Here is a 27,363-nt window from a genome sequence, read left to right on the forward strand (position 1 = left end):
CGTCGAACGAAAAAACAATCTAAAAATAGCTTGAAGCCTATGTATTCATGTATCCATAAATAACCATATTCTTCAATGACGATATTTTATAATAATTATTGATATATCTTAATACTTGCCTCAGAAAAATAGCTAGCTTAGCCCCTAGGGGAGGGATACTGCTCACTTAACCACCCTCTTAAACCCACCACTGTGCTCGAGGTAGAATTATTGCTTTTACCACGAAAATAAAAATATTTTCTATTTATTTATTATTATTATTATTGACCCAAGAAAAAAGACTAGAATAGACTACTCGTTCTAGAGTATCTTGATGTAATACCTATACGAAGTAGAATTCAAATATGAAGACAAAAAAACGAGGCCTCGGAAGAAATATGCAGCTGATTATAATATTCATTCGAATATTATATTTATATTTTATTATTTTTTATTCAATTAAATTAGTTACCTACAACAGACGTTATGTAAACATTTATATTCTTTTTAGATTTTTTTTTTTTTTTGTATTTCTGAACATTTTCAAATGTGATATTAAATGCTTGCAGAACTACATTAAAATCAAAAATCCACACACATAATATAAAATTTAATTCTCCATTTTGATAAATGCTCATAAAAGACGGAAGCTTTGCACCGCCTCTATTCAATATCAAACAAACGCACTGACGAAACCCCGGTCGTTTCTAGTAGTAATAACATAAATATATTTTTCGTCATTTATTTTCAATTCATTCCCAACGCAAAAAACGAATTGAATACCCAACGATCTAGAAAATAAATGAATAACAAAACTACTCATCATATTACATTCCTTGCATTATAGGTTAAAGGTTGGTTAAACCTTTCAAATATTTCAGCGTATGAATACTACCGTAGCAATAATTTATTTTCAAGTCAATTTGGTGATAGATAGAATCTATATGGTATAGTAAATTAATCGAATAGAATGAAAAGTCTACAAAACCTTATATTATTTACTTTCTGTAAGCTTTTCATCATTTTGAAGAATATTTTAATAACAATTAGATATTATAAAGGTTTTCTCAACAATATGTTTTTCTTATAATATATGACCTGTCTCGCTTTACATTCTGAACCATACGCGATTTGCAATCAAATGCAAGGGTCATAAATTGTTGTAATTTATAAAGTAGAAACTAGGAGGAAAAAGTTTCATCTTTCAAAAACCATATTTTTCGATTTTCCTTGATTATTAAGTAAAATACTACCGAAAAATTAAGATTAAGAAATTTAGAAACTTACAATACAACTATACAACCATATGAAAATAATCTACTTAATTATTTTGTTTTCTTTTTCAGTTAATAAAAATTCCATAATATTATGTAAATGTAACTATGTATGTTATTAATTGTCAAAATTTAAATATGACTAATCAAATAACAATATATACTCGTAAATAACAATTAATGAATACAACTTGACTAAAATTAATATTAATTTTCGTATAGACATAGTAAAGTATTTATTATTTAGTTTAATACCATTCTGCAGTACAAAAAAATAAAATGAATGATAATAATTATGCTTGTGGGCCAAAAACTATTGTTGAATAATACTTTCATAAAATCAACAGTGATATTGGAAACCATGGTTACGGAAATCGCTACGCACAGATAGATACAATAGCTATATAAGCCATAAGGTTGTATTCCGTAATATATTATAAATGTAGTGTATTTAGTGTAAAAACCCAAGTATAAAATATTGTAACTTTTGGTTGTAAAATCTGAATATCAAATAGCAATAACCAGGACGAAACCCATGAAATCTATAGCGGCAGTAGCACCGCAGGTTAGTTATACTGCCCTTTATTTTATTTTACTCTTTAAATATATAGACGGTACACAATATGTTGTGCAAATAAAACTGTTTAAGCAAATGTTACAAATATTATTGGTAAGCAAACTTTAAGGTTCATAAATTATCTACAGTAGTCAAACTTTTTTTAAAAAACATTTTAAAATTTTCTCAGAATAATGTAGCACACCGATGAACTAACTATAAAAAGCTGTTTAGATTACCAACTAATAGATACGTTGACAAAATCTCTGTGCATTACCGTTTACACTCACTTTCTTTCCACAATATTCTGAAGCTGTGAGAAGTTGTGAATAAGTACTTAATAAAATTATCCGTAGGAGATAAATTTTCTTTATCGCTAATCCAACGAGGGAAAACAAAATTGATAGGAAAAAGTTTGTATACACTATGAGGGAACGTGAGTATACCAATACATAATATTGCACAATATATTATATTATAAAATATGCATTATGCGTCGCGTCATATGGTCAACATCAGTTTGCAATAAAGTCTAAAACGTATTCAATCGGTGACTCGCATGTCCCTGTACTACCTATGATCTACATCAGTGATTCCCAACGTAGGTGCTATCGCCTCCTTGTGGGCATTTTTATTTTGAAGGGGGCGTTTTTATGAGGGGAGTGCTAAAGGGGGCGCTCATCTATCATTTAATTTTTTTTTTTTTTTTAACTGATTGTAATGAAATGTATCAGTGCAGAATAAAAACTAATTTAAAATACCAAATGCAATCCACAGAATTATATAGGTATAATATGTATAGAGTATAGACCCTTAAATAACATCAAAATAATTATCTTATCGGACTATAGATTCTAGATACTAGGCAGGTACTTGACGTTATTATTGTCTTATTGGAGTTATCGTATAGATTCCGATTAGCGGCTAATCAATAGCCAGATATCATTTCGTTAGCAGGAAACCTGAAACCTCAGGGCAGCCATTGGTCACATAAGTATTTATCAAATTATATAATACATATTATTAGTAGGTATTTAAATTTAAAATTAACTAAATTGTAGCGTTAAAGTGTTGAATAATATTTTGTCTTAAATTAAATAGCTTATTAAAAAAATAAAACGTTTATCAGTTTAAAAATTGATGGAGGGGGGTGTGAGATTTTTAAAATATAAAAGAGGCATTGAGTAAAAAAAGGTTGGGAAACACTGATATACATGTAACATTTTAAAAATAAGTTTATTATCAACATTTATTTAATCATTTTATCCAAACCAAAGTACTCACTGTATGACTGTAAAAACATGTTTTCCAATTAAAGATATTTGAAATAAAAATTATAGATTATCATCTAAAACAGTAAAAAAACCTTGAAAAAACACCATCATAAAATGTAGTACAAAATTATATTTTCCCAAAGATTTAGTGGTTTAAGTAAGTACTAAATATATTGGACATTTTTTTTTTTAATACACGAACAATGAATGATTGAATATCATAATGACTGTTCGCTGTTAGAATAATCACATAATCGTAATTTAGTAAAATTGATTGATTATCATTTCACAATAAACTCACTCGAATTGTCTCCCCAATCCGGGTATTAAAATTTGAACCTTTTACATGAATTACCACTCAAATCATCATAAAATTTTGTTTTAAATATTTAATAAATTGAAATAATTTTGAATTATTGAAATACTATAGGTACTACAGCTACTAATTTATTGGATATAATACTCATTTTTTCAATTTATTTTGTTAATACATAATTTTTTTATTACTACTATTATACAAGTACATATTAATACATTATGATCTATTGTTTTATATTCTGTATAATTCATGGCATACTATTTTCTTAATTGTATCAACTGATATCCTACGGAATCAAATGCTAACAAAGAAACCGGTGATGGATATTGCATACAATCAGACGTAATTAATAATTATATATCGAAATGAAGAGCTGTTATAATATTATAGCTATTTACCGAACGTCAGCATTGTAATATAGTAACAATTAGATATAGAGCAGAGAATAATATTATATATTCTCTGTTGACGGAAGGAAACAGCTAGACACTGACAGTGTCAGATTTATTACAGAAAGCGTTATTATTAATTAATACGCGACCATAATTAATGGTCAACATCTACGTATAATTTGCGGGGTGGGCGAATATTTCTTAAATGGCATTTATACTAAAAGATGAATAAAGGGAGAAAGGAGTAAAAGCCTATACCTACCTACATAGCGACCCTCCTCCCACCGACATTGTCTACCCAGTCCAATACTCTTTATCCAACCATCCCTCTTTATCATTACACGGTTTGAGTGGTTTAAACTTCGTGCTGACGTTATCGTTTTCAACCGATTAATCAAAACGAGGGTTTACAATGTATATATATATATATATATATATACGTATTCCGCAAGCAAAATTCATGATAGTTTTGTGTAGCTCTCGTTTCACTACAAACATACCCAAAATTACCCATGAGCAATTTGTGCTTTTTACGTTTTATTATCATATCTTTCCCTTCGGTGCTCGATTTTAAAAGTTCATGTATGAACAAAGTAAAACATTTAACAGGAAATCAAATTATAATTAGATTCAACCACACACGAAAATTGTACATCTATTTTATCTTTGAACAAATACAACATTTCTTTAAAATTGTATATGTGCTCAAACTTTTTTTTTCTAATTTCTTATGTCAACAACATTTCTGTTTAGATCGTTTCGTCTTGTTTAATATATGTATGTATAATTTAAAAATTAAAATGTATTTTTAATTTGTATTAAAGTCTTATTTAAAAAAACAATTTATTTTTTAAGAAAAAAAATCAATTGTAACTTTAACTAGTTTAATTATTTATGTCGGTAAGATTTTTTGATGTTTAGCGAGTTATACGACAGTGATAATCTTTTAAATGAATTATTACTGTAAATTATTTATAAAAATCTATAGGTACAAATACAATTATTACTTATCAGTAGGTTGTGTACTGTATTTGTCAAATATACAAATTAATTAATAAGCTAACTGTAACATATAGTATTTTAATTTATTGGTGATGTAAGTACCTATACTAAAGGTACTTAATAATATACCTCAATTTATACAACAAATTAAAGCTATTAGTAAATACTAAATATAATGTAAAACATAATATGTTTCAGAGCTCATAAACACTAAAACACGGTACACTACACTTCGTTTTTTATTGGTAGATATACCATACAAAAAAATGATAATCTAAAATTTGTTTGGTAATGTTTTAAAATTGTCAGACATCCCAAGTGTATCTATTGTATAGTAGTATCCACATCCTTAAAATAATCAAATTAAATCTAAAACTAAGATTAATAAATATTATCTCAACAAAGAAAACGATAAAATAAAATAGTTTGCAGGTATACGATATTTTTTTTTTTCATAGCACAAAAACAATTATTTATACACACGGATTACCTATTCATAAATATGGACGATGATGAATTGAATGTTTTATAAAATGCGCATTTGAGTGTAATCAAAACGTATTAAACATAAAATATTTATACAATAAAGTAAACGAGCTTAAGCGATTACAAAGCCAGTACAGACAACCTTTTCTTCTATCTATGGTTATATGTTTATGATGACAACAGTTCTGGATACAATCCAACCTTCTGGTCATTTCTGTGCATTTCAGCCATGAATATTAATATATTACTGAGATACCGTAAACGGGTCTACAAACCAAAACCAAAACCTAAACAATTCGATCTTCCTCTGAGGTCACACGTTTGATAATATTATTATTATTATTTTAATTTTGAAATAATCAAAATTATTTATTTTTTTTCCATTTAATAGAAAGACCTCGACGACTTAAATACGTTTTCAAACGCCTATGTCATTATTCAAAGTAAATACAACAATGTTTGAACATTTTAATAATCTATTATACCTGTTATAAACTAGTGTTGTAGGCGATCGTCACTCAAAAGAGTACAAACAATTAATTAACCTTGACCCGAATGGTATTAACGTATCCGTATCCGTACAAACCGTATGACGACTTCCAAATATTATTTTGGACTCGTTAGTTGCATAACTAGTTGCCATAAATAGTATCCTAAATAACCAGTTTTTTGCTAATTTTAGATTTACCGTTAATAACTAATTATAGGTATTATTTTTACAATGCAATTGAAAATAATAAAATTTAAATATTTATTTTGTATTCTAAAAACAATAATATGTTTTTAATGAAAATGAAAATTATTTTTTCAAACTTAGAAGGTACAAAGTATGCTTGATTTCCATCAAACATACATTTCAATTTCATTAAAAAGTTCTCAGAATAAAAAAACGCGTATCTACTTGTCATCATTAAATTATGATTTCATAAACACCCAACTTTATAAGTATGTATAAATTACATTAAATTAAACAATGGTACATGGTACAATGGTAAAAATGGCCTTGGGCCCTTAGCCGATAATAAATTCAAAGAAAAATTATATTTATAGTATCATATTACAATTTCTGAAATCGTTAATAAAAAAAAAAAAAATACTTTTAGTACATTTTTTTTTTTTTTGAAAATTATTTGAAAAAATAAACACGACACAAAATCTTATAAGAAAGTCAAGCAAATGAATAATATTCGTTAAAATAAAAGTACGCATTTATATATGAATATATGATAAACGCATATCATAATATAAATCTAATTGTAATGCTATAAAATACAATACTAATACATTATAATATTATACCTATTACACATTTATTAACTCAATTACTGCGCAAGGGTAAATCCTTAAATTAAAAAGTCCAAAGTTGAGTTTTTTTTTGCAAATGTTCTTCGCAAACGATGTTGACAGCACTCCATTGGAACAGAGCTTCATTGGCACAGGAAGTTAATCCGAACCGGTTTAGCGGTATGTTATGATGACCCTAGTCGTATAGATGCAGTGTTGTATAATTGTGGCCTTGTCCACCATTTAATAACCGGTTCGTAACGGTTCATCTGCGTAGATTATATTGAAGTGTCGTAATGTTGTTACACCGACACGTACTAGTGTACAACACTACTTGTCATAAACATAAACAGGTGACGACAACTCTAGGTCTAGCTAGAAGACCTAATGAGGATTCGTGTTTCGTTTTATTTTCTACAGTGATGTTTCAATAATAATAATTAAACGTTCCAATAGCAGTATCACAATTAATAGGTTATAATTTTATCATAATGTACTTAGTTCCTCCTAAAGACTTTATGATTGTCGTGATTCAACAAATATTATTGTAAAAAACGAAATGGGTTGTACTATAATTTTTCTTTGTTTTTAAATAACGTAGTTACAATACCTACATGACGAATTATATATGTATAAAAAAACTCATCTCATTTGTTTAATGGCGATAATTAAAAAAAAAACACTTGCTTTACAATAGCATAAGGATACAATAAACAGTTGATTTTAAATACCTACCGATGTTGACGTTCAAAATATTTTTATTTATTTCATTTTCATTTCTTTTGAAAAATGTACTAAAAAATATAATATGAGTATCAACCATTTTCCATTTTTTTAAGCATTTAAGACCCTACAATCATCATAATAAATAGCTCAAACCTTTAAAACATATTTTAAATAAATAAATTAGTTCCTTTTCTAACAACAATGAATACGATAACAAAAAAAATAAGACATGATTATAAAATATGTTTTAAACGCGCAAATTAAAGTGATAATATTTTTAAAGTTACAAAAATCGATTAGTAAATTCGTATTTAAATTTTCAGTAGATAAAAATCGTTTGGTAATCAATGTACAGTGAATAATTTATTATTTAAGTTAAATTGATTAATAAAGAAAATATTCACCTTATACTGTGCAATAAAATAAGTGAAAAACAACTGAAACCACTATAGTAGTATTGTAGGTACATAATATCTTTAACAAGATGCGCAATAAAACGTCATTGTACAAATGGTATAGACATGAGAAACACGCATTAATTCAAATCCAAGGTTTATACTTTATATAGTACGTATATAAATATGAAATGTGTTAGGTTTACCATATAATGAAAAACAAAAGAATTTTTGAATTTTTGCGTTTATTAGAGAGTACAATTTTTTTTTTTATAACTAATCGTTGTTTTTTTTTTATTAAAATACAGCGTTATAGCAATATATACAATATACTTATCAATGCGGCGCACTTCACCGTTTCAGATTTTAGTAAAATCCTACTATTATGATATTATATACATCACCATTTTAATTAGTTCATTATAAAACATGTATAGCGTACTATGTATGCGCACTAAGTACATAATATTATAGTAATGTGATGTTGAATGGTAACGTTAAATATCCATAGTCTTAATTTTTAACGATAACAATCTGGTTTAATAGTACTTAAAGTCAAATTAGCAGTGTTTACACAAGAAAATCGATACCTACTCGTTTAATCATCGTTATAATATACAAGGTTTGGTGCTCCATTCAAAAAACTTGAATTTTTAATATGTTTAATATGTATATACTATTTACTAAGTACTATATACCTACATGAATTACATCGGTGGGTATGACGCGAAACGAATTTTGCGATGAGTTGAGGAGAATAAAAATAAATATATAGTACACAATAAGGGTAATATTATCACATTAACAATTGAGATGTAAAACCGTCCATAAATATATATCGTACGTTGACTTAAGTTGAAGCAAAGGAAATAACAGTGAAAGCTTTTTATCGGCAATGCGTGTTTTACCGAAGCTGTAACAAACGTGACATGAATTTTCGTCGAGATCTTAACTAGTAGCCATAGTAGTGAACATTACAACGTCATTTGATTTATACGCCATTATTTTTCATTACGCTGATTCTTCTTTGCAATTGCAAATGTTTTTAAAACCGAATATTTACGTGTACGCGAGTATAATAGCCAATGTTCAATAATAGTTACAAACTAAATTAAAAATAGGTCCATTTAGCTAAACAAATTTCGTTCGTTGAAACCCAAACGCGTACTACGTGTTATTGTATATTACTCGATATTTTCGATCGTATTACATTATGCCCACCTTGAAATATTCAAAAGGCCATTCTAACGATCATAAGAACAAAAGTTCAACCATTGACCCACAAATTATTCATTCAAGGACACCGTGACTATATGGATATCCGGAGGACACGCTATAATATTGATTATAGAGTAATGTTTAGACTTTATTTAGACTTTGGAAATCCTCTTATAGTATAGTTGATAATCTCCAAGTATAATTATTGTTTTTTAAAGAATCAAATGAAAGCGTAAAAAACGGATGTTTCGCATTTTTAGTATTATTCACTGCATCATCAATATTATAATACAAAATCTTACTATTTATTATTTTATTTTTATTATAACAATTCAGGTTACCTACATCTAATTTTATCAGACGGATGAGAATTTCTATTTTGTTTTAAAATTTTATAATGTTACCGATTGTATTGCAATTTAGTGACATTCATTTTCTTTTCCTACTCAGTAGGTTCATAGAAATCTTATTATTTTATAATACAACCATTATAATATGAGTTGTACAATGTTGTTAAACTATATTATATTATACAAATCATTAAATTAATTTACAGACAATTTTTTAATTTATCGTTCTTTGTTTTATATTAAAAACAATCAAACTTGACTGCATAAATGTATGATAATATTACTAATCATTTTATTAATTTCTATTTATGGTTTTAACATAATGATAATGATCACCGCGTCAGCGAGATTACCATTAGTAGATACTTTATTGATTATCGGCTGCTTCTTAGAAAAAAGTTATACCCGTTGTTTCCGTTTTACTAACGCATAACATGACACATTTTACGTTTAAAATTGTCCGTTTTACTCTGTTGACTTAACATCACAGTAAATTCACGTATCATCAAACTTTAAAGTAAAGATGTTATAAGATCATAAGGGGGTGCCACGTAGTATTTTTGGAAATATTACTTTTGAAAGTATTTTAAATATTACAAGCAATTTACAGTACCTATTTAAATATAATATTATGATTATGTGAAAATGTTATTATGTATAAATGAAATTCTTAAACGTTGGTCCAAACTATTTTTAAAAAATGTACGAAGAAAAATATTTATTATTTTCATAATAATCTTAAGGTAGTGTCTTATTATGAAAACTGTTCGCGTCAGATAGGCATATAAATAGGGGTGTAAAAAAACGTATCATGAATATTTGTATTGTATTATTTATTTTTTTAAAAACGTAGAACACGCATGGACTTTTTCAGGTTTATAACGAGCGTTGTTATACACAAGACCCCGGAGATATTATCTCAAGGTTGTTTGTCCCAAGTAAGATAATATTAAAAACATGCTATTTTTCAAATTTTATTTTGTATGCTTGGATATAATATGTAGGTATATTTTTATTCAATATTATCAAAACCGCTGACGCGTTTTTGTAACGTGTAATTATACGCGCGTGCTCGTTGAAATAGCTTGATACATGAGTGATTAATATTAATTTTTATAAAATAGTCACGGACTAAGATCGATAAAAAAAATAATGATGATAGGTTTGTCAATAAATGAAAATTAAAATTAGTATATATAAACATATAAGTTATACAATTAATGTAAATTATTAGGTATCTAGAGTAACTACAGTATTTACATAAAAATAAATAAAATGAACAATAGCTAAATAAATATTGGCATAGTTCAGCTATATTTAGCTAGCCAGAGCATACTTTATATAGTCAAACACTGTTTTGTTGAATTTTATAAACTAAATTTACCTGTCGTCTGTCGTTTAAAAAAAAAAGTCAAATAATTGTGTTATAATTTGAAGCTTAATAAAATTATGTTAATGATGGATATACACAGTGTTGACCTTAAGCACTAGCAGAAGAACTGTCCATTAAGTTTGTTATTGTATTTAAACTGCAACGCGCGTTATAGTTATAATAAAAAATAATTATGTTTAAAAAAAACCAATTATGGTTCTAATTACCAATTATGATTATGTTTTAATTGCGAAAAAATAGCATATTATTTTATTCAACCTTGGTGTTGTTTTTTTTTTTTGTTTCGTATCATATAGCCGAATATTTCGTTGTACCGTGACTGCGTGGAAAAAAATACGATTTACTCACATTATTATGTTTTTGTTATGTCTGTGGACACATATATACTTGAACAATCAAAAAAATGTCTTCTATATTTCTTTTATTGGCGCGTGTTCTACCACACGAACATGAGCTTTTGTATTTTATTTTTTGGCAATAAAACGGGTTTAATACTGTTCTATTTCTCTGGAAACCGGTGATGCGTGAAAACATGGAAGAAATCAATAAAACCACATGGCCTAATGCCAATGCAAGTTTTAATTACGACTTCCTTCGAAATATAATGCAACTTACTACAATAATAGGTTTGTAAGGTATCCATAAATATACATTTATTGTTTTCATTTTTTTTTTCGTGTTGTTGTAGGACAATAAATAATATTTATATTATATAACTAACAACTATAATATAATTTTTCGTAACATGACGAATTTACGATGACGTATTATAGTCTTCTCCGTTTCTCTACCACACGCACATACAGTCATATACATATATATTATATATTTATACGCGAATATAATATCTTAACATCATTCGGCTTGGTAGTCAATTATTTCAAACCGTATTTGTTCACCGTTGGGAGTTTCAATGCGTTTTTCTTTTATACAGCGTAATAGCGATTTGTGATACCTATCTTTCACGAACATACGTCGAAAGAACGATATTATGCAAAGGGAAATGTTTCATCCCTGTACATGTTATGCTATTATAAATCATACTGTATAATATGAGAACCAATAATTTAAAACACATATTTTATTGTTTATATATCAGTAAACCTAATAACTATATTATTATATAGGTATCAAGTGTCGTCTAATTAAATTATCGTTTGAATCCTCGCTAAGCAAAATTATTAGAACTTTTTAAACATTTTGTGTTTCATATTTTATAGCAGAGACAGAAATCATACAACAGATAGTAATTAATAATCGTATAAATTATATTATTTATGTCCATTTATATTTAGTCATTATTCATAATTTAAGAAAATCTCTCCACAAATCCTCTAAGTATTTCAACAATTGTTTAAAAAATATTTTCTTTGGGTAAATTACGAAATATCACCTACTTCTTAATACAATGTGTTTCCATCGAGTTTTAATGGACCACGAGAGATGCAAGTAATAGCGTGTTATTCATTAGCGAGTACAACTAAAGGCGGGTCTCATTATTTATTTTTTGAAATAATTTTATAACAAGCTGCGTTAGGGTTGGAAGTTTCACTTATTTGATTTAAATTTTCATATTTATACAACAAAACAACATTTCAAAATAATAAAATACATTTTAATATTTTAATATAAAAAAAAATAATAAAAGTTCGTCGTATACAGCAGATAGAATATCTACGTACTATATGTTCTGTATTGTATAATTGTGTAAAGAATAAATTATATATACCTACTACCTACTAAAAAAGTTTTAGAGTTTATTTCATACCGTACTTTGGTCTAAGAACTTGTTAACTAAATAATTATTAGGTAACCAGTTTATAAGATTACATAAAACAAATCAAAAATACACATCATAATGTACTGAAATACAAATTCAAAGGTGTATAATATTACATGTAAATTGCAGAATTGAAATAATCTATCTAATTTTATAATATTCGAATGGAATAATTTTTATGTTGATTATTATTATTACATATTATTATAAGATCACTGTTAAATTTTGCATGCATAATTTAAAATAGGCACATCTTGTAAGAAGAGTGAAAAAATTAATTACATGGACGTAGTTATATTTTAAATGCATATTTTGTTTTTTGAAAAGTTGTCTCTACCAAGTTTTTAAATAAATAAATTTAGTATACTACTTTTTTGTTTGTTTTCACTATTTCATCTCCACGAGGAGCAATACATTTAAATAAAAGTTCAATTGTGTGGTTTTCAACGAAAAAATAAGAAACCGGACCAAGTTATTTTATACGTCCGGAAAGTGCAGTAAAAAAAAAAAATTAAATTCAAAAACTTTGTGTTTTATTTTTTTATCGTCGACTCGGATGTGGTTAAAATACTAAAAGCTTTAACGTTTGCCACGCGTGAATTATATAACTTTACGGATTGAAAAGAACTTTGTGCAAAGTTCGATACCGTAGTGTGAGATCCCACAACCAGTAGATGGGAAACGCATAAGGTTCAATATTTACTTAGACGTTTCTGACAAAACAATTATACCAGTAAACCTGCCCTGCAACTTTATTGAATGCACATCTTTATTAAAAGCCGAGCGTTGATCAATTTTGGATGCAAAGTTAATATGTATATACATTACATAACTTTCATTTTAAACTCAATTTACTATATTATCATGTTTGTTGGTGACTTAAAAAATAAATTGGATTCAGTTGATTACTTAATACATTTTGAACAACATAATTTAAGATTTCAAACGTGATAACATAGGAATAACACAAATTTAAATTAAGATTCACCAGTAAGAACTAATTTTAAATAAATATTATGAAGGGTTCAAAATGTTTCGAAAAATGTATCACTCTAGTTTGACTTATAATTGATGATGTGATTTGAAATACACATTTTAAGAATATTTAAATAATAACAAATATTAAAACTACACACGTTCAATAATTTGTCCTACCTAATCCAATCACTTATTAATATTTATTAAACTCTGAGCAAGAGTAAGTATGTAATATCTAATGATTTAATGATTTTTTTTAGAAAATACTTTTTTGGAAATGAAATAATTACATTTGCATGCCATATTTTATAAGCAATAAGCGTATATCCATCGTTTGGAAATTTGACACAACATTTTTGGTGAAATTTGAATGTAAGTATAATAGATTCACAATGTACAAGTACATAAAAATAATAGAATTCTGTAAATTTTCAATAAAATTATAGAATTTTAGAAGTAAAAACAAATAATATAACTTTAAGAAATATTAAACATATATTTTATTTTATTTTTTAATAAACAGTTATAGATATTTTCAAAGAAACAAAATTAAACATCATAATGAACAACCAAATTTAATGTAAAGTTGAAAACATTTATTTTTTACCATATTTTTCCATTTTAAATAATATGATTATGGTGATAATAAAATTAAATATTTAAATTTCCTCTTAATAAATGTCATTAGTTTATATTTTCAAATGAACAAATTTGGTTTTGTCCAGTTTTTTAAATTGTATATGTACTCTTTTTTCTCGTTAGTAAATATGTTTAACTTTAAATAGCTATAAAAATATAATAATTTATTTTATAATATATACTTTATCCTACGAGAACAATTATAAACGTTTTAAGGGTTAAAATAGATATTAATAGACAATGTCGAACACTCACAATTTACATTTATTATTGTGTATACCTAAGCATATTATTTAATTATATTATAAAACTTTTTATTTGATTTACATTCAGAGAGAATTAAAATCTATAAATTGTAAATATTATATTTTAATATTATTGATTCATAAGTCAATGGTTATTATAACTTATAAATAAAGGATAGTTTAAATAAAATATTTATATTATTATACAATTCACCTATTAATACGTTTTGTTATGGTACTTTATAACTCACAATAAAATATCTAACGTTAAATAGTTCCAGTTAGTGCTTACAATAATTGAATTAGTATACATTTTATTTTTTGATTGTTTTAAATTGAAAAAACTACCAAGACAAATTTCTATGAACTAAAAACTACAATTCAAATTTATTTGCAAATATTATTTTGTCAAAATTTCTTCAATTGAATTACACAAACCTTAGCATACATTTCTTTGATAACAATAAATAATGCAAGTAGGTACATGGAGTTTATAATATGAATATGTCTCAATATTACTTCTTAACTCTGCGTAACGTGTATAATAAAAATATTAAAACGAAAGTTTTAGTCTAATGAATAGCATATACTCGAATAACGTTTCTCATTAGGGTGTTGTCGGAAGCTCACCAACTAAATATTGTAGATACATTTTGAAAGTTACACGAAAAGGTTCCCAAGGGTTAATTTAGCGTGTAATGACCCTTATAACCACAAAACATTGTTTTGCATAATTGGCGTTGGTTCTATAAACCGGCAATAAATTACGATCATGTTTATGCACTTTTCAAATTTCCGTGGCACCTACACAAAATATGGATTGCAAAATAACTTAGGTACACTATATCGTCAACCTTGAATGAAGTTCACCTATTTCTTAATTATTAGAAGATAGACAAATAGATAATAATAAATTATATCTATACTACGTAATAAAGAATAAAAGGACAAATACTTGAAAGTTGTAAAGAAACTGCAATAGCAATAATGTTATGTTATACAAATAATGTTTTTCCTTATTCAATATTCTACGATTTCATAATTTAATTCAATTTAAAATTAATTATTAGAAATTGGTCAACCTTTAAATACATTTTCTATTATTGACTATTTATGTGAATTATATTTCATCCTATATTGTACTAAAGTCAATTTTTTTTATTATTTCAATAAATATTTTTTCAAATAATTTATGTATTATCATATAATCTTTGTAAAAATATAACATTACAATTTATAATAACGTCGAATTGCTTTAACCTTTCGTATATTAAGTTAATTGTTTGTATATTTTTTAAGTTTCTATCTAAACAATCAAATATAATATAAAAACATTAAAAATACTTATAAAAAATATTTGAACTACATTTTATATTTATTAACCTTTAATACTATAAATTTATCAATAATAAGTACTTTTGAATAACCTCAGTAATAATTAATATTTTTTTTTTAATCGCAAAGAGTTCAAAGATTATTCATTACTTTTATCAATAAAATGTTCTGTAATTATTTTATTTATAATATTTACTATAATATGACGATTAAATTTACATTTATTACATTTATAACGAGCACTCATAATGATTTTATATTACATATTTAAAAGATTAAGTATAACTTTTACAAGTGTTTAACTGTAGTTTATAATCAAATAAATTATAAACCTTGCTTTTTCTTATATTCACTTTTAGCAGTCTATCATAATTAAAAATGATATTCATAATTATAAGTAAAGGAATTAATAAATTATAAATATTTTAGATATTTCATATAAAAATATTATCAATACAAGTATAATCATTTGGTCGACTGGTCATGCGTTTTACTTCACTAATATTGAAAATTATTAACTCTATGATATTAAAATAAAAATGTTAGGTAAAATTTAAAATATTTCGTTATAGTTATAATTTTAAAAAATCTTTTACACATACATCAATAACATATTAAATTAATAAATCCGTATAATTACATTAGGGATTAATTACAAATAATTTTTAAAATTATAATTATATTGTTATTTATTGGTTATTTTTTAATGTAAACTTAGTTATTTAAAGTAAATTTTAATTTTAATTTATTCTAGATAGGTACCTAATGGTATAAGTATATACGCGATTGTAAAATATTAAAATTGGAGTTGAAACTGTATGTTTTCTCCCTATAAAATATACTGTAAATTTTAGAAATTATTCAATACTATTGAAAAAATGTAAAAAAAAACCATTGTACAATACAAATTAAAAAAAAAATGATTGCGTATTTTTTCCGAGATATTTTTTGAAAAATATGATTTTAATATTATATATAATTATTTAAATATTTAAATATTTTATATTTTGTTATAAAAATAAATATTTTAATTTTCTTAATTTGTAACTATCTACTCAAAGATATATCATTAATTTGATAAACTCATTTATAGTTCTAAACAATTATAGATATTCAAATTTCAAGTTATATGCAAAACAAAATGGTTCATTTGTAATTTTTATATTGTATTCATATTATGACGTGTTATGAAACATAATTTAAAAAAAGTGTATTTGTAACTTAATTATTATAATACACTGATAATTGAAATAAAAATCGTTTATCAACTAACTTTACTATATAAATATAATAATATTGATGAATAGATAATATGATGTTTTATTTACTCCAATGATATTTGATAAGTTTTAAATAAACTGTTTTTTTGTCTATTCACAACCAGTCAAATACTCCAATAGTTGGGTCTGCCAATTCTCAACAAAAATCATGATCTTAACCAACACATAGAAAAGGCTATTGATCCAACGTTTTAATGGTCCCGTATTATGATTAATTCGTGCATAACCTGAAGCGCGAAAAACCGGAATGCGCAAGGTGTCCGTAGGTCGTCATACATGTACCTATGCAGTATATAACTCTACGTAATCTTTTTCATTTTTTTTCCGGTTGTTCAGCAATCCATCCAAAACATTGACCTCGGCAGTATTCCGTTCTCATGCAAATGTACCGCAGCCACCTTAATTATTGCACTATTGTCCAAAATCCACGACGCAAGTAGGTACAATTTTTACGAGACTTTTTTATGCATGCTATTTATTTTTATTTATATTTTTTTTATGTCTGCATATACATACCATACAAATCACAACGAATATTTTGTAACGTTTGCATTATTTATAATAAATGATAATGTATTATAATAATCGTTATTATTGTTATTATGTATAAAACATGGAGCTTCTGGTCACGTTTTTCGGGCTGAAGGTTGAGGCCTTGTCCTCGACTTGAAGAGGCCGCGTCTATGGTACCTATATTACTACGAAGCGGCAATAGAACGTGATAACACCACCGACTGTGTGACACTTTAAATGGATTCATCCTGTGTATTAAGGTTTTTTTTTTCACTTCTATGTATAACATACGCCGGAATGTTGGGGAGCCGCTCCTACCAATATACCGCTATCGGCCTATTTAAGTTCGCGACAGTTCGGTTTGCTACTAAACAAAAAAGGATTACCTACAAAAACAAAAGCATTATGTTGTTCTTGGATGTTGATAATAGATCCGGTTTCATTTCATTTCTCTTCAAATAAACGACGTGTAAGTATTCAATTTACGAGGTCAGAACTTTTTGAAAGGGACATAAATAAAGTAACTTTCAATAGAACGAATCCATATCATACATTATTTGTTCGAAGCTAACACAATCAATGAGCGATTACAAACGTTTCGCATATTATTTTTTTCAAAGTAAAACCATTGACAAACAATAATAATTGGAAAATATACAGATTTGAACAACACGGTTGTGATATAACTTATCACATTTTTTTTTAAATGTACAATTTTTGGAGCGTATCAAAATAATAGCTAAGGATTTTAATTTCATTAGGTCTAGGTCTAAGATTTCGTAAAAATATGTGTACTATTTTACTTGACTAATCATCTGTAACATAAAAACTGCATGCTTGATTGTTCAGTATGATATCAAAAAGATCGTTTAGTAATTAAGATGAAAATATTATGTAACTGATAAAATTGAATACTAAAAAACCTGCAATATTTTATACATAGTAAACATATCAAGTTAATAGTGTAGTACCAATCACTAGTAGCTAATAATAAAATTTTATAACAATAAAAAAAATGTGGTACCTTGGCTAATAAACCGTTAATTATATGCACGATAATATCTACGAATATTATACATCTGATTTTTCAAACCAAATTAAAATCAAGTTAATAAAAAATATGTTTTAAATTACAAAGTAGATGAGTGTACTAGATATATTTTAATAAGAGTTTTAATCATATTTTATTTTCTTGACATTTAATTTGGCTTTATAATTACTGTGTTATAAATACAAAACAAAAATAAAACTTTAATATAAACTATGTAATAACTTTAAAATACTTCTCAATTTCAATAATAATCAAAATTGTGAAGTTTATGGTTCAAATTCATGCTTAGAAAAATAATAAATTGAAATGTTTTAATTATTATAAATATTTTTTTTATATTAAATGCATCAAGTATTTATTAACAAATGTTACAACTCAAACCATTCATAATTGAATTTGATTATTATTCTTACCGAAATATCAAAATTAGCTTTAAAGTTATAAATAAAAAATTGTATTATTATATTTATTATAATTTATAAGTTTGAAGATTTAACTAAACTATTTTATTTTTAATTTATATTTTTATTTTTATTTATAGTTAATATTATTCCATATTAAACAACTTATTTTTAATTGAAAGAAAAAAATGTAACCCAATTAATAATTTTAAAATTGTTCTGAGTTTTTATTATATTATTTCTTAATAATTAAACAGTAATAAAACATTAAAATATATCATCGATTTCTACAGAATTATGTTTAACATATAAAAATAACTGAAAAAATATTTTTTTAAAGTTATTTTACAATTAATATCAAGTAGTTAAATTGTATACATTTCTTATATAAATTAAATAATAGTTCTTTCTTAAGTACATAATAGTTACACAAACTGCATAAACTAATCAAAGTGTGTATTGATATATTATATTGTTTGAATTTATATTTCATCGAATTTTTTATGTTAACAATTTAATTCATCATCATAGGTATACATAAAATTATAATATGGTGTGTGTTTAATTTAAATGTGAATAAATAAAAATATTATACATAAATAAATTACTTACTATTTAGTTTCAGTTGTTCGTACTTTTGTGCAACAAGTAGTCGAAAAAAGATTGCAAAAGTAATAATAAAAAAAAAAAAATAAAACGTTATTTTCCTCGTTACGACCGTAATAGTAAAAATAAAAAAGTATATCGTACGGAACCACGCGAAGCGGACGAGAAAAGGGAACGCCAAACACGGACCAAGACGCGCGTCCGACTGACAGCCGTTCGGACTCGGGAGTTAATACTTCGGGGAGCCCCTTCTTGCGCCGTGACGCGCACACCCTCCCGGCACGAACTGCCGCCGCGATCGCCTTTTTGCAAACAACCATGAATTATTACAAATAGTTTTAAAAACACCGGGGGAATGTTTTGAAATTAATTTTAAGGGCAATTAAAAACTGCGGGTTGGAGGATGACGATGCAGTGGACGGAAAAAAAAAGTTTTAATAAAATATCCCAGCGGTATTTCTTAGTATCCGCCGACACCACAGCATAAGAAGCACAGTCCGGGGGAACTCACCGCAATTAGAACGAAAGAGGAAGATTGACTATTGCTCCACAAAGTCTTCCGCAATAATATGATAAGGGCAAAACGGATAAATTCGAAAGGGTAAGCGCTGACAATGTGGTTGAAAGCTTAGTTTTTCTCAGATATTTTTACAGTACGACAATAATACACTATACCTAGGTATATAACTATATAATATTAATTATTATGATTCAAAATATGAGTCGTGTACAATATAATTGCGTATAAACATTGTTAGGTGGTAATCAATTATATTAGTAAATTGTAATTTGTAATTAATTACATAATTTGTATTGTAAAAACCAATAAAAGATACATAATATATCTAAATTTAACGCTTAAATAATAATTGAACAATATAAATATCGTTTATATTGTCATTTTTTTTATATATGCACATTTTTGTATAATGTATATCAATATGAAAATAAGTTTTTTTTTTTTTAATAACGGTATAATTATTGTCAATTGGTTTTAAGTTTGATCCCATTTGATCAAACGTCATACAAAATACATTGAACTAGGTACTTGTTTTTTTTTTTTTTTTTTTTTAATATCCGGTCTTCGCTTTTAGTGGTAATATTATCACAAATTGACAAAATATATAGTTAGTATTTTTTATTTTAATTTGTAAATGTATTAATTTATAACATAAAGAAATTGTGATAATGGTATATAAGTGATCTGTCCATGTGACACGGTGTAAGTGTACTATTCATATTTTATGTCAACATTATATAATGTTGTAGTTAGCCATTCGATGTTTATTTATTTTATTTTTGTAATATGATCTAACGTTTTACATTATTGTATATCATTATAACACATATTTTTTCTAGTAAACCTATTATAGAAACACATATTTAACAGTGGCATTATTTCTTTGAAGAAATATACGTAAATAATTATTAAGTACCTACATATTTGTTACTAAGTTACTTTAAATTTTAACCAGATACAAATTCCAAGTACTTGTAATTATATGCATAATTTTAAAGTAACTTGTAACTTATAACCAGTTACAACTAGTTGAGTAGGTAACTTACTAGTCCCTGCGTATTTTACACCTACTACTACCACGCGCTTGGGTATTGTAAAAACGAACATTATTTATACGTCCCACTCCCACCAATAAAACAATCCGATCGACTTGTTGATTAAGTAATACAAATTTACCAAAAGGGTTAGGTACGATTAAATTAGGTCCCCCTCCCTGACACATTTACAACCCACGACTTAAACACAGAAATTACTATATTAAAAAAAAAAAAAAAATGTTGACAATAGTATTGAAATAGTAATAAAGTGCTAACATTTTATCAGCATACATATTTTTTTAATCTATCTAGTACTTAAATCTTATAAATAAACCATTCATGAAACAATAAAATACCATTTGTAGATAAAGAATATTATAAAAATCACAATCAAAAATCTGGTAAAATATAAATAATAATAAATAAACTTATAATAATAATATACTATTATATTATATTATAGGTAGGTTTTAGTATCAATTTAAATATAATATACCTAACCTATAAAAAATAATAAATGAATTATAAATAATTATATTATATGAATGGTACAGGTGTATATAATATTGTTTACAAATGTTTTTTAGAAGCATACAACTTTTATAATCTCACAGAGAGACAGGTAAATATAAACAAAAGTTAGCAATTTTTTTTGGAAATATCTATATTAATTTATCATAGAACAAATGTAATATTTTATTGATCACACAATAGCATCACGAATAAAAGCCGATAACGTATTATTAATTATAATAATAATGTCACTACAAAAGTACGGAATTTTATAATTTATTTATGTCATTCGTTTGAATTCAACTGAGGATTTGAGAATATTATTGGACAATATTGGTGCACAATTTTTTATTTTTATTTTTGAACAATCATTAAAACAGTCATTAAAGTAATTTAATATTTGATAACGAAAGTTGTCAATCATTAAAAATAACCTATATTAGTGCTGCCAGTATACTGGATAGTGAGCATGTAGGTACCTAAATACCTAATCATTGATATCTAGCAAACAGTGCAACGCCACTATGAAAAAAAAATGCTGATAGATAACATCAGTCTGATAACACGTCCTGCTTATATTTTGGTATCAACATTAAAATACATAGATACTTCGTACAGAATTGAGTATAAAATAAAACTATGATACCAAATATTTATACATACCATAATAAATTATAAATAATTAAGAATTATTAAAATTTAATAATAGTTCGTGTAATTTATTTAATAAAAAAACAACGGAAATACAATTATAACTTGGAATTAAAAGCAAAATGTATATATAACATTTAAGAGGTATCTATCTATTCATTAATTTTCAAAGTTAAAAAGTAAAATTATAAAAAAAAACTAATATACATTCATACTTTGAATAGTAAGCACATAAAAATCCCGATTATATAAAAATATATGTGTAAGCATTTGTTAATTAAACGAGTATAAATAAACATGTATGTATATACCATATTCTTGACTATTTACATTATTTATATTATGATATATTGATTTCATACATGTTTTTTAAAATATATGGCGCGACTTCAGAAGAAATAATACTTTTGTTTTAAAAACATTATTTTTTTCAATAATATATTTCATAATTTTGAGGGGTTTCATATAATTTTTGGGTCATGATTATCAAACTATCTATAACTGCATAAATAATTTTTAAATTTCTAAGTATTTACATTAGTAGAAATTTAATTTTATAAATTTAAACATAAATAAACTTTGAAATCTTAATAGTTTTTTAATCTGTAATATAATAATTATTATTATCTGTAATATTTGATTTCATACTACAGGTATATTTTCTCAACAATCCTATATTTCAAATATTTAATATGTTTAAAAGAAAAATGTTGAAGCATTTAAAAAACACTTAGTAAAAAAAATTTATCCTTTTAAAAGCTTCATTAAACCTTAGTTCTTAAGTTGCATAATTAACATTTCAGTGAAATCCTTTTACTTGTTTCCATGGTATATTTTATTATACGGATATTTTTTTTCTTTCAATACATATTTTTTATAATTTTAAAGGTTATATCTATGGTTGATGTATGAAGAAAATATAAATATTTTAAAGTTTAAATCATAAAATAAAATGTATTTTACTAATAAATTTAAATAATTATTACAATTAAATAACTTAGTTTATATAAAACAACATAGTAGACATTGCACAATGCACAAATCAGTAAAATAATTAGCCACAAAAAATACATCATCATTTTACGTAAATTTGTAATAAAAACAATGTTAATCATTTTAATAATAATTATATCACCACAAATGTAATTTTTAGTTGTATTCAATATTTCAATATTATTTACGGATATAAGATTCATAATTACTTAATAATTATTCGCTTTTCTTCCAAATAAAAATAAAAATATACTTAACAATCTTTAAAGCTATAAACAATAAATACATTACAATAGTACATCATTTATATTGATAGATACATATTCACACTTAAGTTTTAAATGATAACAATAATATGTTAATGCTTACAGCCTACGCATATACTACCTACCTATATGCTACATAAATGTCCTATACATATTTAAAAGAAAATCAATTTATTAATTATAAATATTATCAATTATAAATTCGCATGAATTTTGAAAAAAATATTATAAAAACCATAATATGAGATTTAAATTAAAACTTTTGATTGTTTAAAATTTAGAACCTCCAATAAACAATAAAACCTTCATTAGTGCTTTAAATTTAGGTGCTTAAAAAAATTATCAGAAACTGCATTCTAAGGTATATATACACTATACATAAAAACTGCATTTTAATAATAAATGTGATCTAAGAACAATACAAAATATATTACAACATTAGTTAATGTTAAACCCACCATATTAGGTAGGTACTTATATTTTATAAAATCTTAAAGTTTTCACTGCTTTGATATTTTTCAAGGAAAGCTAACACTAACAGTTAAATGAAGTGGAAAAACTCAAAAACATAATTCTTGACTGCAATAATAATAATAATGATTATTAATATAATATCTTAATATATGTGCTTGCGTACATGTATGGATTATAAATATAGCCTTATCCATGCCATGCAATATTAATATAAGCATACCTAATTAATTAATTACAAAATTAAAGATATATAATTTAAAATTGTATGCGTTTATTTTTTAATGAAAATACACTTTACGTATGTAGATATTATTTTAGTAATTCCCCAATTTCAAGACTGGAAGTAACTTTTCACTTATCAATTTATTACTATAGTTTGGCACTACATTTTAAAGGTACTTTTATGTTGCGTTACATAATACATGGATTTTTGTGTAACTACGCCACGCCAGTGGCCGATATTAGGAAGCCACACCCACATGTGTATACTCTTTGTCTTACGTTTGTAAGTATAACAAATATGAATTAATTAAAATAAATTTTGAATTATTAAAAATAATATTTAAATTAATTAATTTGTTATCAAATGTAAAGATAAGAATAATATTATCAAGGACATATCGTAGAATTTTATTTATATTATAATAATTTTGAAGCGAGTTATGAGCATTTTAAAACTGTAATATTTTACACTGTTACAACTCAATATAATTTTCTTAATTAATATTTTATAATCACCCATCCGTTCCAAAAATCATATATTTCGTATTTATGAAACAACCAATAAGTTACTCAGGACTATTATAGGTAAGAGGCTATTTATAGGTATACTTGTAGATGTAATATATTTTGTAGATTATAATATATTTTATCTTTTATTATTATTACTTTAAAATATCTTATTGTTTTACAAACTTTAAATCCCTTTAAATCTCTTCTTAATTTACGGGCAAAATTATAATATCTCAATAAATATTTATTATGAAAATATGATTTAATTATTTACTAAAATATAAATATAGACTAACATTTCTATTAATATTATACGAATAAATTATTACAATCATTACGATGCTGAAATATGGAAACGTACAATATTTTATTGTATATTATTATTTAATTCACTTTAAAAAGGCTAAAATAACTAGCTATGTTAATATATTTTAATTGTTGAAAATTGAGTAAGTATGAAATAATTTAAGTGTTGTTTTACAATACAATTTTCATATGTTATTTTTTTTTTTTTTTTTTGGTTATAATAATTGAGTATTAACTATATAAATATATTATTATAATTTATATTCAATTATTAAACAAAAATACATAAATAATGTTTAATATATGTCTAATGTCTACTATCTAACCATGCAATAGTCAAATAGTGGTTTCTATTAAGCACTTTTTGAAGGATATAAGAATACTTACATTATTATTCAAAAAAAAGTTATAAGGATTATTGCTAACTTGCGTTGGGTCGTTGGGTGTCATTATAACCTCAATAATACATTAACATAAATAACCAGTATTCAAAAAGTAAAATAAATTTAAAAATATCGATTTAATTAGATAATCATTTTTAAATGCCTACATTAAATGGATATTGCGAAATTATAAATAACACAAAATATAGTAAATAGTATAGTGTATAGTAAAAATGAATATTTTGAGAAAATGAGTTTTTGAATTAAAATTATTTTTCAAAATTTTCAATTATTATATACTTAGTAATATTTAAAAAAATATATTAATTAATATGCAAATGTATGATAAAGTTTTTCTATTGTATTTATTCACTTTATTTCTAAATAATAGTAGTTGTCTCTATAAATGATTGCTTATTATTAGACCAGTTATTTACAATAATAATTATAATTATTAACTCATGGGTAGTTTTAACAGCTTTAATTATAAAAATAATAAAAAAAAAGTATACATAATATCAATTACACAATAAATGTTTATTTTAAATTAGTACATAACGTACTAATTTTTCATACGGTTCACAATTAAAAACATAACCATTTTATAATTTATAATATAGTTTTCAAAAATGATAAATTTAATTGCTCAAATAATTTTATCTTAGCATCTTCAGCAATACCTCAACTAAATTTTATATTCATTCAATAATGGTCATCTGAACTCATCTCGGAGCTTCTTTTATATAGCAAATACTCTCACCTAAATAGCATGCTAAGCCAAAAAATAATTTATCCAATATTCCTTCATCTGTAAGATAATAAATAGTTTTTAGTTAATGCATAATCTTCACTGAAATTTTGTTAAACGTTTTAAAAATGCAGTGCATAATAAAATCTAAGCTTGAATATGTACCCTATAGTATTATAAGCATTTGTTCGATAATTAATGATCATAAACTATCTTAGTAAATAATAATAAGGATGAGTTTAGGATGGGTTTGATTCATTATAAGATATAGGTAGTTAAAGATAAAGTCTAAAACTGAGTGGACTTTGTGCCACCCGATTTAAAACATACATTATAATTAATTAATAAGATTGTTCAAACACGTGTATCTGAATAGTATAACTTTCTCAATTAATATAAATCAACTTATTCCATATTTCATTTTACCTAAATTAAATAGTATGCATTGTTATAATATCAGCCGCAAGGTAGAAAATATCATATTTGTTTAAAAACAATAAAAAGATATCATGACACAGTTTCAATTAATTAAAAATTAAAGTTTTTCTCTCTTAATTATTATTTTATTTAAAAATATTATCAATACATTATTAAATACGTTTATAATGTATGTACTTAATTAAATATCAAACATATAAATGACAATATTAAATATTTTAACTTAATCGTAATTTTAATTGAATGATAAAAATAAATAAATATAATCACATGGATTGAATAAGAGTAATGAACGGCTTAATACACAGTAATTTATAACTATTCAATACGATTAGGAACTATAATTGTATTTTATGTCAATAAATAGTAATAAGGTGTATACAAAACACCCTTTACATAGGTATTAATGTAATCTGCATAATCCTATTCCCTTTAAGTAGGTTAAGCATATAATTGTAAATTGTGTGAAAACCATAGTGTGTTCCAAATGAATAACGTATGCCTTACACTATTGAATACTTTTTTATATCAATAGGTTATAAACTTCAATAAATATATAATGAATTTTATTTATTGGTACCTATTTATGAAAAATAATCGTACATTATGCATTATGCTCATGATTCATGAACTATTAGTATAATAATAAACGGTATACTATTTTCATAACAATAAATTATTAATTCAGAAATTTTTTAATTTTTAAATCATAAAGAAATTTATAACCTCCATAAATTATATGAATAAAGTGTTAAGACATAACAGTAGTAATATGATAATTTCTATGATAGAAATCATTCATACGACACCTTTTTATAAATTCACT

At 24.9% G+C, this 27,363-nt stretch overlaps 1 protein-coding gene across 1 annotated transcript in view; it reads right to left on the minus strand.

The window, feature by feature from the left end:
• LOC113548427 (Ig-like and fibronectin type-III domain-containing protein 1) overlaps positions 1–19,680 on the minus strand; it is a 92,037-nt gene extending 72,357 nt beyond the window's left edge. The window contains exon 1 of the mRNA XM_026949300.1: positions 19,483–19,680. The gene's annotated coding sequence lies outside the window, so the exon portion shown is untranslated. The remainder of the gene's footprint in view (positions 1–19,482) is intronic.
• Between the last annotated feature and the right edge of the window lie 7,683 nt (positions 19,681–27,363).

The sequence above is a fragment of the Rhopalosiphum maidis genome, chromosome 1, assembly GCF_003676215.2.
Source record: "Rhopalosiphum maidis isolate BTI-1 chromosome 1, ASM367621v3, whole genome shotgun sequence".
Taxonomy (NCBI): domain Eukaryota; kingdom Metazoa; phylum Arthropoda; class Insecta; order Hemiptera; family Aphididae; genus Rhopalosiphum; species Rhopalosiphum maidis.